We start from the raw sequence: 18,404 nt of genomic DNA on the forward strand, positions 1-18,404 counted from the left end.
ATTAGCGTTAGTAGTAATGATTTCTATCAACTGGTCGATGAATTTGGTCTTACCCGGGGGGTGGTATAGTGCATGGAGTTTACAGTTCTGGTTATCTGCTGATCTTAAGGACATGCCTAGATATTCACAGGACTCTAAAGGATCAGCCTGTATTTTTGTGATGGAAATGTCAGATCTATGTACACAAGCGATGCCTTCACCTTTTCTGATATTTCTGTCCTGCCTCAAAATCTGGTAGTTCGGGGGGACTAGAAGCTCTAGGCAGGGCGACGAAGAGTCAGAAAGCCATGTTTCTGTTAGTAGGATTATGTCAATTTCATGTTTGAGTATGAGATCGGCTAGGTCCGCTGAGCGACAGTTGAGTAGAGCGCAGCGAAAATGTTTTTGCTCAGTGCTCAACAGTGGCAAAGATTCTTCAGGCAGTAATGAAACTTTCCTAAGATTGTTGGCATTGATCCTTCTAATGTTTGCCTGAGAAGTTCTACAAGCGTTCATTATTATAGTTTGATTATTGTTGTTTTCTTCTAACTTAGTTTGAGAGGTAGGCATGGGTTCATATGTGGACACAATGGATAAAATCTCACTGTCAGTCAGATAGTTGAGTTGCGCTCTCGGATGGTAAATTCTATTCGAAAACGCCATAGGGGTGGAACAGTGTTTAACATGCGTTTCAGGGGAGGAAGATTGAAAAACCTCCATTTTTGCAAGCCATTTTTCAGATAAGTACAGCAGGTTTTTCATATCTTTAATGGCGCGAGCATGGCTTTGTAAGTTTTGCACGATTGTGAGCTGAGGTTTTTGAGATCACTATTAAGTTGAGGGGTTCTGGTTCTTACTGAGTCTAGACTATCGGGGGTGCTAGTGGGTTGTTGAGTGTGAGTCTCACTGGGAAATTTTACTTTGGTTATCCCAGTAGGATCTGAGCACGTTATATTATGCTTAGGGATAGTTCCTTGCCTCCCTTTGAGGTTTCCCAATGCTCCATTCTCACTTACTAGATTTTGATCCGCCTGTGAAATTTCCCTCTTGCTAACGGTTCCCGCTAGTGGGTCTATATCGGTGTTAAGGGTAGGATGGGTGTTCAAGTCGAGAGTCGGTGAAACAATTGCTAGTTGTGTGTTTTTGTCCCTGTCTACTCCTCGATTAGAATCATGACAAAGACGTTGTACTACATTGGGTGCGATGACTTTAAACACCAAAGCGAGGTCAGTCTGTTGTGATTCAGAGTCCTGACGTAATAATTGAGGTTCAATATTGTTGTTTCTGCTGAGTGGTGCGAGGGTGCTGCCATTAGCATTCGACTGTGAATTCCTGATTTCCTGATGTAAGGTTTGAGTTTCATCACTGGTGTTTGGTGTTTGGTGTTTGGTGTTTCTGCTGATTGGTGCGAGGGCGCTGCCATTAGCAATAGTCTGTGAATTCCTAATTTCTTGATGTAGAGTTTGAGTTTCATCACTAGTGTTGCTGCAGTCAGTCGCTATAATTTGGGTAGGTCGATTAGATTCAGTCTCCCTGCCTATTATTTAACTATCGCCGGTATGTTCCCAGGTGGCACTGTGCTAGCTTGGGAATTACTGTTAGGATGGATTCTTTTTAGAGAGGGGCTGCTGAGGACGTAGTTTTTTAGTGTTGAGAACATTTTGTCAAAACGTTCCAGATCTTTATTGGTCACTTGAATGAGAAACGGGCCATTTTTATAACACGTGATATTTAATGTAGCCCTACATTTCCTAGAAGGGGTAATGACCAACTTTGTTCCATAGGGAATGTTTTTGGATTCCTGGATTTTCAGTAGGTTATTTATTGTGCTTCTTCATTTGGCCGTTTTCGACGAAAAGAAGATAAAGTCGTTAATAAACGCGCCATTTTTAGGTTAAAGGAGGGGTCGAGTATAAGTGTTTCTGGATTAGATCTGAGAAGGTTGTGTTTAAAGGTATTGGAGGCATTTTTAGAGATGGTGGGTGGGTAAATTATAGAGTATGAGTTTGTTCCCTCCGGTTTTAGGTGTTGACCTAACATAGTTATAGACCAAAGGGTTCGGATCTAGACATCCTGAACGTTGCTGTGAATAGTGGTACTTTCTCTCGATTAAGTGGGGGAAGACTGTGCATGTGAAGGAAGTGCTATATCTTAACCTACGGGCAAGTATACTCAGGAGTTAAGCCAACTAATTATTTCCATTTAAACAACAGCTGCGGACTGTAGCCAGAATTAAGCCAAACTTTTCAACTTCCCTAGTAAAATAAAGGACAGAGTTTCAGTTTTTTTTGCAGTATTTTGCCCCTTCCAAGATGGCTACCAGTAGTATTAACCTGGAGTGCACTCCTATGTCTCTGTTAGTGAGACCGATTCTCTGAGCATCTTAGTCCTTTGTTTATTTCTATTTAAATCCTCTGTTTATTTCTATATCCTCTTCTCTCTGGTGTAGTCCTCTGTTCCCTTCTCTACATTAGACCTACTAATGAGGACATCTGCTGATTTCCAGGTACTCTAGTCCTGTCTCTATTTTCTTTCTACTCCATTAAGTTCAGAGCCAGAGTTTAGAACTAACAAGGCAGCTACGTAGCCTCTCAAAATGGTGGCTGTATTTCCTTGAACAGTCGTTTACACAAAGTGCCCATGAAAACTATATACTCAACAATAGTTATTGCCACCTACAATTATCATCGTTATGACCAAAGCAAACCTTGCAAAACTAAGCAAAGCCCCTTGTCCCCTAGGGGTACAGCAAAGCACCTCACCGTCAGCTCTGAGAGCTGTTGCCGTCATTTCTCCCACCTTCAACAGTGGACAATCTATGTTCTCTCTCCGTGGTGTGCGTGCCTTCACTGGTTCCCCAGTCCCCCTGTGAAGGCGGTGTGCTCCTATTTCTGCCACCGGTCTGCTACGCTGCCCACAGCCTCCCCCGATGCCGGGGTCTCCCAGGTCTGCTCTGCCCCAACTCTCCCCGGATGTCCTTGGGCTTCCTTGGATGCCGAGTGCACTCGTTTCAGTCCCCCGGCTCGCACCGCTAGCTCCGCTGCTCCTGTCGCGTGACCCAGAATGCAGTGGACGCCTCGTGTCACTGCTGTCCTCAGCCACTGCGGGAGACGCGATGAGTCTCCATTGTCGGGCAGGGGGCTACTGGGTCAGCCCTCCGCCTCTCCTCACCATGCCGCTGTCCTCAGCCGATGCAGGGATGCCGAGGCTCCGTTGTAGGGCAGGGGGCTCATGGACTGCCCTTCGCCTTGTCTCGCAACTGCCCCCAGCCAAAGTCAGGCACCTATGCAGGGCACCAGCGGTTCAAATCGGGACATCAACATTACGATGGATTTTCCAGCTTCGGGACCCCTCTACTTTCCGCCGCAGCCGGGTGTATCCTACAGCTCATTGATGATCCATGCCGTAGGTAAAACTCTTCTTCTTACTTTTGGTTGCTACAAATCCAGTTTAAATTCGGTTTCGTTTCTTCCCATTACTTTACTGGCCAAAATGTGGCTACATTGAGATATATCAGGGATTGCTATGATGATTGGGGGTTTGAAATAATCCCTTTATTAATGCAGGAGTCCACCTGGCATTACTAAGCACAGCTCACCTGTCCATGGCATCTTCTGAGGGCAAAGGTTCATACTTTGCATTCATTTTTATTCCCCATTGTCAAGTTTCAAATGTTCAAATATGTTAAGCATTATGCGGTGGTTTAACTTCATAGTTGACTTCAGCTCGCAACTCATTTAAGAGAAAACATATCTGAGGAGAACTCAGGTGTATCTGCCTCCAGTGAAGTTGGATGGAGAGAGCCCTTGGTTGATCATTTTATATGGATCATGCAGACAAAGGCACACATACAGGCATCCGCACATACTCAAAGAAACATGAATACAGACAACAATCCATGCAAAGTCACATAGATACTGCCATGTGTGTCGTATAAGATGATGATGTAGCTAAGGGCTCTGACTCAGATGGCTTCTTTTGAAATATGCAGTGCCCCTGGTTTCTCATGTTTTAGATTAGAACTGCCGGCTGTGGGGGTGTGGACTGGCTAGCGACAGCAGTGAAATGTTTTAAGAAGGGTTTGCTTTTATATTGCTGCAACACTCTTTTTCATCATGATGCCAGCAAGTTGTGTCAGAGACCTCACAGACCTTTTGGGCAGCTCAACAGCATTCTTTTCTGAATTAAGACATTTATCTGCAACATGTTTATTCTAGTTCCTGCCTTTTCTGTTTGTAAGCTGTCTTTTTTACATATTACTGACTGGATGTTGTTGACTGTCTGAAGTTGCATCCAATTATTTCTCATGTGTATTGACATCTTTCAATCTATCAACAAAAGACGGTTTTGGGACCTATCACTGACCAGCCTGGACCTCAACAATCGCTGAACAGAACAAAGTGGCTAATCAGGTTAGTTTTATAATTATTTAAGACCCACCCAGCCAATCTGTGCTGCGTGAACCACACATTTGTTTTAATGTCAGATGCTGGCAGCCGCGGAACGGATTGATTGCAGTTCCCGTTCTACGTTCTAGCGAAGGAGAGCAGCACTCCCTGTGACCTCCGGACTCACTCCTGGGCGTCTCCATCAACGTTTCTTCTCCCTGCTGTCAATTCCAAGTGCAGGTTTTAGCTTAGGGAAGCAGTTCCTCTAGTGACCTCCGGACTAGTTCCCGGGCGCCCTGACCCACGTGTCTTCTCCCTTCCTTCAAGTCCAAGTGCAGAAACTTTACACCGTGTGAAGCCACTCTTTATTCTTGCAGCTCCTGCGCGCTTCCTGCAGAAAAGGATTCACCTAGTCCACGTCCTGAGGAGAACCTCGTAATCACCAATGGTTCGAAACGCGTTGACTCCCAGCCTGTGACAAGGAAGAAGGGTGCATAGTGGTAATAAACAGGGACCCCCTGAATAAATTCAGATTCCTGGATCAGGGCTAAACAATGGATAGAAAAATATCCAGGCAAAACCAATGTAGACAGCTGGCAACAAACTAATGTACTCAAAGTGAACACAGGTAAAAGAAAGAATTTTTAGACACAATATATATAGATATACATAAAATGTAATCACATTGATAAAAAATTGATAAACATGTTCAATCAAACACAAAAATATGTAAAAACAGTAAAAGAGAGTACAATTCAATTATCGTAGTCTCTACTATTGAAAGGGAAAAATTAAAAGTTATGATGTTTCCAACAGTTGATGTTTTTCTGCCAACGCGTTTCAACAATGCGTCTTCATCAGGACAACATCATGGTTTATCTATAAATCAAGAAATTATGTTATAAAACATAGATGCCAGACATTTCTTACAGAAACACAAAATATACCGCAAGATAAGGACACACGTAGAGAGCTCATAAACCAACACATACATAATGTAACCATTTTGTAGTTTACAGAATACAGAACACGCATGTATTAACTTTTCAGTACAGTACATATGTTTTTTCTCTTCTATTTCACCCTGAATCTGACCAGGAAACAGAGCATAGGTGACAATCTAATCTAACACACAATTGCTAAACAATGATTAATTTCAGAATTTATCCAACAGACGATAAAGATGAGTGCGCCTAATAAGAGCAGGACAGATAGAAAATAGAGATTATTAGGGTTTCATTGTGTACCTATCATATATCTAATTTTAGTTAGCACAGTTATCCTATTATCATCTATGAAGGGGATTTCTCTGTTTGTTTTATACAGGCCATCACTCTACATTCTTCTTTATTCATTCATACCCTAATTGACTTACATGATTGTAGCATACCTTTGCGATTATGTTCGAGGATACATTAATTGTTATCACCTACCTACCCTACAACAAGACAGTATTATGTTTTAAATTACCAGATGGAACAATTTAATATCGGCCTATTTATCTCCAGAGTTTAAATTTTAATTTTCAAGCCAGGCTGAGAAACTCAAAAGAACAGATTCAGAAAACAAACATACCAAAATGCAGCTTTTCATCCGTTTTTTCAAGTTAAAAAATGATTTCATGAATGTAGGGCGTATTATGTTGTTTATTCGTTGTATCGATATCTAAGAAAAGGAAAGGTTTGTCGCAGCAGGTATTAATATAGATCTTGATAAATTAGTGATAAAGCGTGACTTATAGCACGTATGCAATATTTCCACATATACAGATTACCTGGTAGAATGCTCGCTACATATAGGTTAGAGAAATCATATGGCTCGAATAATCACGTCCTCGTCATAATAGTGAGACCACCCGATACCAATTCTGTTGAGACAAAGTAGTGGTCCGTGAGTAAAGCCTGAGCCCTCTATGGTAGGTACCTAATAATTACAAGTATAGTAATGTGGGAACTACAGGTGAAAACCTACCTTGAGGAATTAGCCAAGATGGAAAATAGTCTCGGTTAGCAACTTTCAATGGTTAAAATCCTAATATAGTATGGACGGTACAACAAGGAAGAAGGGTGCAGCCAGGGAATAATTAATACCACTGTCTTTGGCCCTAGCTGTTCAATCCTAAAAACATCTAATCACAGGTTCTCTGAGACAGGCAGGCAGTTTCATTGTATTCCTGTTTCCGTCTGTCCATTGGTATATAATTTAAAGGACTGGTTCTTGTTGTGAAATGCTCTTTCTCTTTCAATTTGTATTGTATGTAGTTATTTGCTTGTTGGTGTCTTGAACTCTGAGTATCTATTGTGAACATTTTCTACACTTGTATATATTGCGCACAAAATTGTCTGTTGTTGATTCAACTGTCTTGACAGATATGCCTTTGAAGACAAATGGATAAATCAATGAAACTAAATTAAAAATGAAAATACATTTTCTTTAAAACAAATGTGTGCTTCACGCAGCACAGATCGGCTGGGTGGGTCTTAAATAATTATAACACTAACCTGATTAGCCACTTTGTTCTGTTTAGCGATCTTTCAATCTGTGGCATTGTAATTCATTCAAATTGGTGTTGCAGGAGATACATTCTAGTTAATTGGCTGCACAATTGACTCTAGGCTTCTGTCGCAATTAAGTTCCCAGATGCTATATGTTACTTTGAGTGTGCATTCTAGTAAGAACAGAACAAGGAGGACTAACTATTCCTTTGGACTCAGTGCATCTTTCAATTAACTTTGTCATTTTGTCTGTGAGCTTCCTCTCCAATATAAAATATGTAATTGCCTGACATTTCTAAAATGGAGCTTCTCAATCCAACATTCCATTGAAGACAGTTATGGAGGGGAATACAAAAAACTTCATAAATTGATGACACATGGTCCCCGAGGTAAAAGAGCTAAAAAAGACATGCAGAAGACCATGAAATTAGGAACTGATGGAATAACTCATGTATATATGACATCTCTGACGATGCAGATGGATCAACCATGATATCCTTTTTTTAGGCCTTGTTTTGTAAGCTATGAGGCGACTCAGAATGTGATAACCTCAAAATTCAAAGGGCTCATAGACTTTGGCAGAAGGACAGAGAATTCTGGACATGTATCCAACAAAGGGTATTACAGCAAACAAATGAAGGACGGAATGCTGACAATGCAAACATTCTCCCCCAGTCCAAAGATCTGGGTTAAATCCATTGTTCTTTTGCCCACTACGCCACCCAGTTTGGACCCAGCCATATGCAAATCAGTTTTGACCCTGTGCCCCATGCGAACAGTCCATACCGAACTGCCAGGCCAGGTCCTCCCTGGACCGGAAACAAGCATCCTGGGACCGGTTTCAGGGTATGTTACCCTTCATCAGCCAGTCGAGCTTGAATCCAGTGGCACAGTGAGCAAGGGACCCACGTCTGGGCATACTCATCCCACTTAGAACGAAAAGTGTTCCAGCAAACAAATGATGAACAGAATGCTGACAATGCAAACATTCTCCCCCAGTCCAAAGATCTGGGTTAAATCCATCGTTCTTTTGCACACTATGCTACTCCAGTTTGGACCCAGGCATGTGCAAATCAGTCATGACCCTGTGCCCCATGGGACCAGTCAAGATCGAACTGCCAGGCCAGGTTTTCCCTGCACCGTAAACAAGCGTCATGGGACTGGTTTTAGGGTATGTCACCCTTCTTCAGCCAGGCTAGCTTGAATCCAGGGGCACAGTGAGAAAGGGACCCACGTCTGGGCATACCCATCCCACTTAGGGCAAAACGTGTTACAGCAAGAAAATGATGGACGGAATGCTGACAATACAAACATTTTCCTCCAGTCCAAAGATCTGGGTTAAATCCATTGCTCTTTTGCCCACTACACCACCCCAGTTTGGATCCAGCCATATGCAAATCAGTCCTGACCCTGTGCCCCATGAGAACAGTCCAGACCGATCTGCCAGGACAGGTCCTCCTTGGACCAGAAACAAGCATCCTGGGACCGGTTTCAGGGTATGTCACCCTTCTTCAGCCAGGCTAACTTGAATCCAGAGGTACAGTGAGTAAGGGACCCACATCTGGGCATACCCATCCCACTTAGGGCAAAAAGAGTTACAGCAAACAAATGATGGACGGAATGCTGACAAAGCAAACGTTCTCCCCTAGTCCAAAGTTCTGCATTCTGTCCATCAATTGTTCTTTTTTGCATTTGTCACCCCGCGTGGGACCAGTATGCCCAGACGTGGGTCCTGTGCTCTCCGTGACACTGGACTCAAGCTATTCTGGCTGATGAGGGCTGAAAGCCCGAAACCGGTCCTAGGATGCTTGTTTCCAGTCCAGGAAGGGCCTGGCCTTGCAGTTCGGGCTGGACTGTTCCCATTTGCATATGGCTGGGTCCAAACTGGAATGGCATGGTGAGCAAAAAACGATGGATTTAGGCCCAGATCTCTGTACTGGGGTGAATGTATGATATTGTTCTGCATTCTGTCCATCAATTGTTTTTTTTTCAACAAAGGGTATTACACTTCTTTTCCTGCAATTCAATGATATCTTGAAGGTTGTTTTGGTACTATAAAGAAAAAATATATATATTTTGTAATGGAATCAAAAGTTCTTGAACTTAATCCAGCCCTAAAGGAATTGGATGCAAAATATGATCTTGTACATTCCGGTGTATTTGAAGTTACTCATAAAGAAAAAACTATTACTTACAGTCATCAATTGAAACTGAAAGCTCATATGTATAATCAGACCGAAGGGGTTATAGATATGTCAGAAAGTATCTCTAAATGATTTCTCACCTGTTATGAAATGTTATTGTTAGAAATAGGTGTATCTACCTGGCAGGTTTGTACCCTGTACAAGTAGAGGCTCTTCCCTCTAGTCAGGATAAGGGAGTTACACACCAAAAATAACCCCTGCTCACCCCTTTGGTAGCTTGGCACGAGCAGTCAGGCTTATCACAGAGGCAATGTATCAATGTGTATAACACAGTAACACAGTAAAAACACTGCAAATGGACACCACACCAGTGTTAGTAAAATAAAATATCTTTATCTAAACAAAAGATGACCAAAATGACACAAAATCCAAAATACTCATACAAAAATATAACTTTTAAAAGGTAAAAACAGCTCTGTCCATAGAAAACTATGGATGTGTCACTTTTAGTACAAAGTACCTTTGACGCATCAAAATTACAGGATGAAAACAGGTGCAAGGAAGGTAATGCGTTGGTTCCTTACTCACGGGGAAGGTGATGTGTTGGTTCCCTGCATCTGTGGAGATGATGCATCTGCTCCTTAGTGCCACGCAAGGGAGTTGATGCGTTGGTTACTTACTGTAGAGGAGATGATGTGGCGCAATGCGTGAGAAAATCCAGGCACTACGGGTTGATGCCGTGGAGATCCAGGCACTGCATTGATTTCTGCAGATAGGTGATGCATCGATTTTTCCAGGTGCACAGCAGGGCATGTGTCGGAGTCAGAGCGGGAGTTTCGGACTTCGGAGACTTGGTGCTCGGGACTTGGGCTGCAGTGATTTCTTTAGCCACTGACAGGCGCTGCATCGATAGTGTCAGCCGCAGTGATGCAAGGCCTGTTTTTTTCAACTGCACGGCAGCTTGCGGTGAGAAAAACAATGCTGGGAGTGTGATGCATGGGTTTTCAGCAAAAAGAAGCAGCAATACAACCTCCAAGGTCCCAGAACTGGAGTTAGCACCACAAGGCAGGTCAGAACCTCCAGCACTTGAGTTCATGGATGCTGCAGGTGAAGTCTTTGTGTCCCTGAGACTTCTTAACAGGAGGCAAGCACTACAACAGGCCCTTGGAGAATATTTTAAAGCAGGATACACAGCAAAGCTCAGTCTTTCTTTTCCCTGCCATAGCAGATGCAACAACTGCAGGCCAACCCAGCAAAGCGACACACAGCAAAGGGGCAGTACTCCTCCTCATAGCTCTTTTCCTTGGCAGAAGTTCCTCTTGGTCCAGAAGTGTTCTAAAGTTTTGGGGTCAGGGCTCCACTACATATACCACTCTCAGCCTTTGAACTGTGCAGGTTTTAAAGAAAGTCACTCTTGCTTGCTAGAACCAGTTGTCCTGCCTGGTGTAGCCACACTAAAGCGGTTGGAGACCGCATTGTGAAAAGGCAGACACAGCCCTATTCAGGTGTCAGTGACAACTCCTCCCACCACTCTAACTCAGGAAGAACCATTAGGATATGCAGGGCACACCTCAACTCCGTTTGTGTGAGTGTCTGGAGTGAATGCACAAACAGCACCTGCCAGTCTAAACCAGACGTTGATTCCACAAGCTGGTAGAGACACACAGAATGGTAAAGCGAGAAAAAGCCCACTTTGTAAAAGTGGCATTGTCAAACACACAATTTAAAAACCATCTTCACTACAATATGTATTTTTTAATTCCAAGTCCAGGGAACCTAAACCTCAAATCTCTAGCTTTTCCCAATTGAAAGTGACACTTGTAAAAATGTCACAAGGCAGCTCCAATGATAGCCTGTGGGAGAGCTATTCCCTATTCCTTGCAATAGTGAATAAAGAAATAGGCAGTATTTCACTATCAGGACATGTAAAACACTCCAGTACATGTTCTACCTTTCACACTCACTGCACCCTGCCATCAGGGCACCTTGGGCATACCTTAGGGGGAGCCTTACATGTAGTGAAAGGAAAAGTTAGGGCCTGGCAAGTGGGTGTTTTTGCCAGGTTCCAATGTAATAGGAAGGTACCCCCTGAATTGATTTATGGTCTAAGAGGAGGGGGGAAAAGACAACAAAAACCTGTGAAGGACCTCTTGCAGAACCTATATTCCTTTTATTAATAGCCCTTGGCTTATAAAGTCCCCCAGGAAAGACTCATGTTTCACATTTCCTGAAGAAAGCCATATCAATAAAGGGAGCATGGCTGAAACATGTTGACCAATTAGGATTTTGGAGTCACCTAAAGATCTCCTATAATATCCGCCCCCCTTTTTAACTCACTGCCAAGGGCCCGCATATTAAAATCGTCTTTTTTTGACCAGTTGGACCCTTAGGACAGTTCTTTAGAAACAGCAGTTACTTGAATTTAAGTTATTATTTTTCGCTTTACTATGCTAGAACACTGACTATTCTTTTTCTTGTTGTGTCTTACTTTTTATTGGCTGCTTTCACAACCTGAATGCAGGTCATCTAAATGCAGCTGTTTTTCCAGAGTATTCATCGTCTCCTACCCTCATGTTTTATTTGTAGGTATGTTTACCAGTCTCTTCCTTTTGTTTGTTGGCTATCATCCTCTTGTATTTCTCTTTTATCTCTTCTCTCGTTTTCTTTTCAATTTTTCTCTTTGTTCAGTGTCCTCGCATAGTAAGATGTATTGGTAATTTATTTTAATGGATTTTATAAGTAGCATTGCACTTAAAGATCTTTCAATGCTCTTTTTGTTACTCGTATGCTCGAAATATGTAAATGAATGTTAAGAGATTTTGATAACCCTTTTAAGCAGTCAAGGAGTGTTGCTCAGTTATATCGTTTACAGGCTAAGATTGCTGTGTGTCAAGAACCTCACTTACCTGATGTTTAATTTGATAAATTAAAGAGATTATGGGTAGTTACTTTTTTGCACCATCTTTAAGTAAGAAGAATGGGGTTATAATTCTGTGTCATCAATCTTTGGGTTGATGCTAAACATGAGGAGCATGATACAGAAGGCAGATTGATTTTTATTTATTTCTTACTTATTGATGTCCCATTAAAGATTATTTATGTGTATGGCCTAAACACTGCTAATTTAATATTTTGGTCTACAATTGATGACAAACTGTTGAAATTCTAGAATTACGATGTATTCTCAGGGAGAGTTTTAATCAAATATATGATATTCCTAGATGGAATTTCCTGGTGCAAATATATCTTTAACAGTATGCAAAAACATTTTAAAAGAAAGATTGCGTAGCGGAACCTGGTTGTTTCGACTAAGTTACCCTAGTAAAGAGAATTCTCTTTTTTTGCCTGTTCACTCATTGCTTTAACCTGGAAAGATAATTCTAAAATCTGTTTTGGTGCCTGGTGGTTCTCAATTTCACCTTATGTTTTTTACTCCACACATTTCTTGGTTACTGTTTCAGGAAAACCTGTCTCTTTTTCTTTGTAATACTGTCATATTAAAATTATTACATGTTGAATATTTTTCCTTACTGAATACCTTTACATATATGGATATATCTTTATTTTTTTTTCTTTTTGCTTTTGGACCGCAAGTAACCTTTTCTTTATTGTTTATTTTTTCTTAATGAAAACATATCATACACATAATCATAGATCCTTCCACCTTTACACACAAGCAAATAAGTTTGCATATAAACTTACACATTTAGAAATCTACTCACACATACAATGCACAAAGGCACATATAGCTACACAGATAAAACACTATATTGACAGGCAACACACACAAAGGCACACGTGCATGCCCAGTTTGACGAAGCGTACATTAGTGTATTTGTTGAAAGATAAATGAATAAATGTCTGAAAGTGTGAGAGAATGGATATGAATGAATTAATTGATATAATCATTAAATGACTGGAATGATATCTGACAAAAACATATATTAGGTATATAGGATGTTGCCAATTTTCTCTGCTTTGTGAGAGTTGTAGAGTTTAGATAAAGTCTACTCCAGAATATACGGAAAATGTATATCTGAAAAAAAGCAGATGTCTATGTTACTTTTGCTATGAGAACTTCTACCACGCAGAGTATCATTTTATGAAAGAATAGCAATCTAACATAGGACTTCAGAAAATCGGCAGCATATCAATGTTCACACTGTTGAAAAGAGGCAGTTGGGTCTATTTCCCTGAATATCCTACCCAACTAAAGACTGAATGCAGCACACATAGAAACAGCAAAAACAAGGAGAAATTAATCATTTCTCCTTGTTAAGACCAGGTTTTGCCTGGTCTTATGTTTCCCGCTACCCCATATTTATGCTAATTGTAAATAGGGGGCATCGTCAAAAACCAATGGGTGCTTCAGAGGAATGCCCACCGCAACACCCATTGCCTAGCCCCTTTCACGCTAAGTGCTGCATAGAAGTGGACCTTGTTCAAAAGGAGTCTTAATGCCACTGTGTAAATAGGGTGAAGGGCTTATTGCCACATGGACATCATAAAAAGTGACGTTCCTGTAGCGATAAGCTTTTGTAAATATGACTATGTGTGGGACATAGACACATATAGAGCCTTTAATAAACTGAAGACCTGGTTCCCCTTCGCTCCGGTTCTCCAAAATAAGAAGCCCACAGACCGATAATCCATAGAAGCTGACTTATCAACTTATGGCATTGGTTGCAGCTGTTGCAGCTATATTCACCTTCCCCTGGAAATCTATGCTGTTGCCTTTGATTTCAGGCAGCTCCTCTGTTCTGAATGCAATTTTAACATTAAGGATGCATTTGTGGCTTGGCAACATGAGTTGATGGTTGCTTATTGTAAATTCCAGTAATCACTGAGCACAAGACTTTTTATATGTCAAGACCACAAAAAGGTTAACACGTCCCACTTCATATCTATGCAAGGACTTACCTCTGCCCTGTTTTAGTTATCCACAATATCTTTTGGCTTCATTAAATCCCAACAATGATTGCTTTAGAGTGAGGAATCCAATCTATTTCCAAAGTTTGGAGAGAACTCTATCACCTACTGGAAGTGAGCATTCACATATCCTCTTGCAGTCAACCACAGGTGATGGTTACACAGAAAGAACAAAACAGAGGATAGTACAATTAATTTGCTGTTTATGTATGTCACAAGAAGACTTATGGATGTTCATACTACTTCTTCTTCCATTAGCAGAGATGTTATACAACACTCTTTACTCAGCTATCAATTCTACCTAGTTCTTTGGTCCTTAAGTCTTGCATCCCAATATGTTACAAGTAGTGTTCCCTGGGAATGACATACCAAACAAAAGCAATTTTCCTGTCCACCTTAAAGGTGATTTATATTTAACAGCAAATAAGATCAATTCAAGAAAAATGACACTGAAGATCGCTGCCACCCACATTGCCTAAGTGTACATAGCCAAAACATCTGAGGCAATTCCTCAATATGTGTATCAGTTTTTGATGATAAAAGTATTTGGGATAGGGATTTTAAAAATCATGTGCCTTATTATGGTCAGGTTGAGCAATAAAGTAAAATTAGAGTTACCATCTGACCGTACTTTACTGCCCGTTATGGAACAGCAGCCTGATCTAAGCATTCTGATGCTGGGTCAAGAATATTCACAAGGCGGCAGGCTGCAAATATATGCTGACGGGTACTGACTCCTACAGCGATGTTGTGCAATTTATAGTTCCAGACAGATCAGAGGCACAAAAAAACCACTCACACTAAGTCACAGTTTGATTTTCATTTTGATGTCTTTCCAATGAAACACTATTGGGTTTCCCATGTCCCACTGCTGTAGCAGGTCTTAAAATATTCCATACACTTCCTTGTTAGGGTTCTCAAAAGGATAGATCCTTTATCGTGGATGTAACCACTATCTCTGCCTCGGTCTTAATTTCTGGATTCTAATTCACTAAACCTCTCAATCAATCAATCAATCAAACAAATGTGTAAAGCGCGCTACTCACCCGCTAGGGTCTCAAGGCGCTGGGGGGTGGGTGGGGAGAAGCTACTGCTCGAACAGCCAGGTCTTGAGTTGTTTCCTGAAGGAGAGATGGTCCTGGGTCAGTCGTAGGTGGGTGGGGAGGGAGTTCCACGTCTTGGCCACCAGGTGGGAGAAGGATCTTCCTCCGGCGGTGGAATTGCGAATTCGTGGGACGGCGGCGAGGATGAGGCTGGCGGATCGGAGCTGGCAGGTGGGTGTGTAGAATGTGAGGCGGCTGTTGAGGTATTTCGGGCCCATGTCGTGGAGAGCCTTGTGTGCGTGGGTGAGGAATCTGAACATGATCCTCTTGCTGACGGGGAGCCAGTGCAGGTCTTTCAGATGGGCAGAGATGTGGCTGTGGCGGGGGATGTCCAGGATGAGTCGTGCAGAAGCGTTCTGTATGCGCTGGAGTCTTTTCTAAAGTTTAACTGTGGTTCCAGCGTAGAGGGTGTTCCCGTAGTCCAGTCGACTGGTGACGAGGGCCTGGGTGACCGTCTTCCTGGTTTCGGTGGGGATCCAACAGAAGATCTTTCGGAGCATCCACAGGGTGTTGAAGCAGGATGATGAGACGGCGTTGACTTGTTTGGTCATCGTGAGGGAGGAGTCCAGGATGAAGCCCAGGTTGCGTGCATGGTACGTTGGCTTAGGTGCGGTACCCAGGGCGGTTGGCCACCAGGAGTCGTCTCAGGCAGAAGGGGATGGTCCCAGGATGAGGTCCCTTCCCTGGGGTGAATACACCCATATTATGCCACCCTCCAGTGGGAGTGGGGGGCATGTGCCTGTCCCTGGTTGGCTGAGTCCCCTCATCTTCAAGATAACATGGACTAAGAGTTGTGCTTCACCTCGCCTCCCCCGCCAGAGGGGTGGAGTTGGCAGAAGTTGGCACACCTCTCTTCCTCACTTGTTTTTCCCTCCGGTTCTCCCGCCCAAAGTGGGGTTCAGAACCACTAGTTGCTGAAAGCAGCAATTGGCCAGGGGAAGCTCACAAAGGCGGCAAGCCTTTGAAGCTTACCCTTCATTAACCCTGCCCATCCTTGGGGAGGAGGCTTGGCACCTCGTCCCATGAAGTGCATTGCTTCAGGTCCCACTCTGGTCAATTCCTATTAGTCTGAAGCGCCAGGATACCCGTAGAGTGACAGTATGCGCTATATAAGTTTCAAAATCAATCAATTAATCAATCAATCAAGAGCAGCAGGCTCTCAACCTCGGGGTCCAGAAACATGTCTGGTGGTGACAGCTGAAAGCAGCCACTCAGCCTGGATACTAGTTTAGTTTTCAGGGGGCATCTCTACGATGCTCTCTGTGTATTTTTCCTTAAATCAGTGTGGGTTTAATGTGCTGGGAAATTTGATACCAAACTTCTCATTTTTCAATGTAGCCATCATGGGGCTATGGGGTTTGTAATGACAAACTCCCATCACCATATACTCTTAATGGCATCACTGCACATACAATGTCTAAGAATGGACTTAGACACTGTATGGGTAGAGGGCTCATGCACCTGTACCCTCACCGCTGGTATAGTGTACCCAGTTAGAGTCGTGACTGGCCTATGCCAGGGCAGTGGGTTGCAGGCATGGCACACAGGGATGTGTGCCATGTCGACTCTTCACTTTGTTCTGCACCAAGACACACAGCATGCAAAAGCAGTGTGTGAGTGTAAGAGTACAGGACCTCTAAGGGTGGCACAATAAGTGTTGCAGCCCTTAGAGGCCTTCTCTGGTCACAGTGCCCTGGGTACCTGTGGTACCATTTACCAGGGACTGACCTGTGGCCAGAGATGCCGATTGGGTTAGTTTTGGGGACAGATCACCGGCCCTGGGAACCTGATTGGCAGGAACCCAGGGCACATCAAGTAAAAGTATATCAGTAGTCTGGCAAAAAGTAGGGGGGTTACTGCAACAGAAACCCACGTACCTACATTGTCAGTGTCAAGAAGAGGCAATTGCTATAAGCAGATCAGGATGGTTTGCACTTAGGAAATGGTCTGTCATCCCTTTCTACTTAACTGACTGACTGCCTGGAGCAACCAGAGCTTTGCTGAGGATCAGAGGACAACACAGGTTCATTTATAGAAAGAGACAGAGACGGAGCAAAGTCATAAATAAGTATGCCATGCTTACATAATCATAAGCATGGCGTTCTCGTGTCTACACTACCCTTTAAAATCACGCATCGACTGCCCAGCGGTGTTTTAACACAAAGACGGCAGACTGAAACTGATCGAAGACAGTCCCCTGCATGCGCTGGAACCAACAATAAACGGGCATCAATCCCGATCCATGCGCTCCTTTCAAATATTAACTTATGACTCATATATGAGGTACCAGGTGTATGGACATATTCATTTTTAAAGATTTTTATCGCTATAATTCCTGACATTGGGGCCATATTAAGAATAGTACATCACCAGAATTCCTCAAGACTACTATATCTCAAAATATTGACGACAAATGTTGCTTTAAGGAATATCCACTTTTTACACAAGAAGGTATTATCCAGTACAGAAGTACCTTAGCTACACATGTAAACCTGAGTCTCCTGTTTCAGCTACACAGGATTTGTGGCCTTACTTCCTGACGAAGGCGCTAGTTTCAGCTAAATAGTCTTGTTCATGCCGAAATGCGCGTCGAACAGTATACAGCTTCGCCACAGTTTTGTTTATTGTATTGTATTTTATGGAATATAATTGCTATATATATGATTTGTATTTTACTATTTGAATACCTACATTGTTTTTATCTTTATGTACGAAGTACTAAATAAAATAATCATAACATCTTTTTATAAAATTGTTTTTATCGGATTGACTATGTCTGTTTGACACTGTTGATTTGAATTATGAGACACATATTTTTGCATTTGCCTATTGTTTATTTGACTGTCTGGGAAGATACCTAAATTGTACATAATCATAAATACCAGAGCAGCTGTGTGCCAGTGGAGAATACAATCTGGAGACATAACTGCTGAATATTTTGCATCCTGTTTATACACCAATTTCAAGCAAATCTATTTAATTGCATTCACATGCATAGTTAATACTTTGTGCGCTAAGTGTAAAATAACAGGTATCAATCTTGTTCTTTAATCCATCTGACGTCAAGTATTTACTTTAGCAGAGTATGCTTGACTAATCCACAATTTAAGTGTATTTCTAAAATATGTTAGCATTGGTAGTCCATAGGAAAGGCCTGTTTAAATGTTCAATGCACTGGGCTATCCCTCTTTACTTTGCAACTATTTCCAAACAGGTTTGGGGTGGTGGTCATTTTGCAACTATTTCCTGGCATCCTTGAACAGATTCTTTAATTGTAAATTTAGGGTTAGTTGGTCTGCTACTCCTTATTTGTAATTCTTTAATTTTGATCAGCAAAATCAGATTTTCACATGACAAATTATTCAA

Source organism: Lissotriton vulgaris, chromosome 2_1, assembly GCF_964263255.1.
Source record: "Lissotriton vulgaris chromosome 2_1, aLisVul1.2, whole genome shotgun sequence".
NCBI classification, from domain to species: domain Eukaryota; kingdom Metazoa; phylum Chordata; class Amphibia; order Caudata; family Salamandridae; genus Lissotriton; species Lissotriton vulgaris.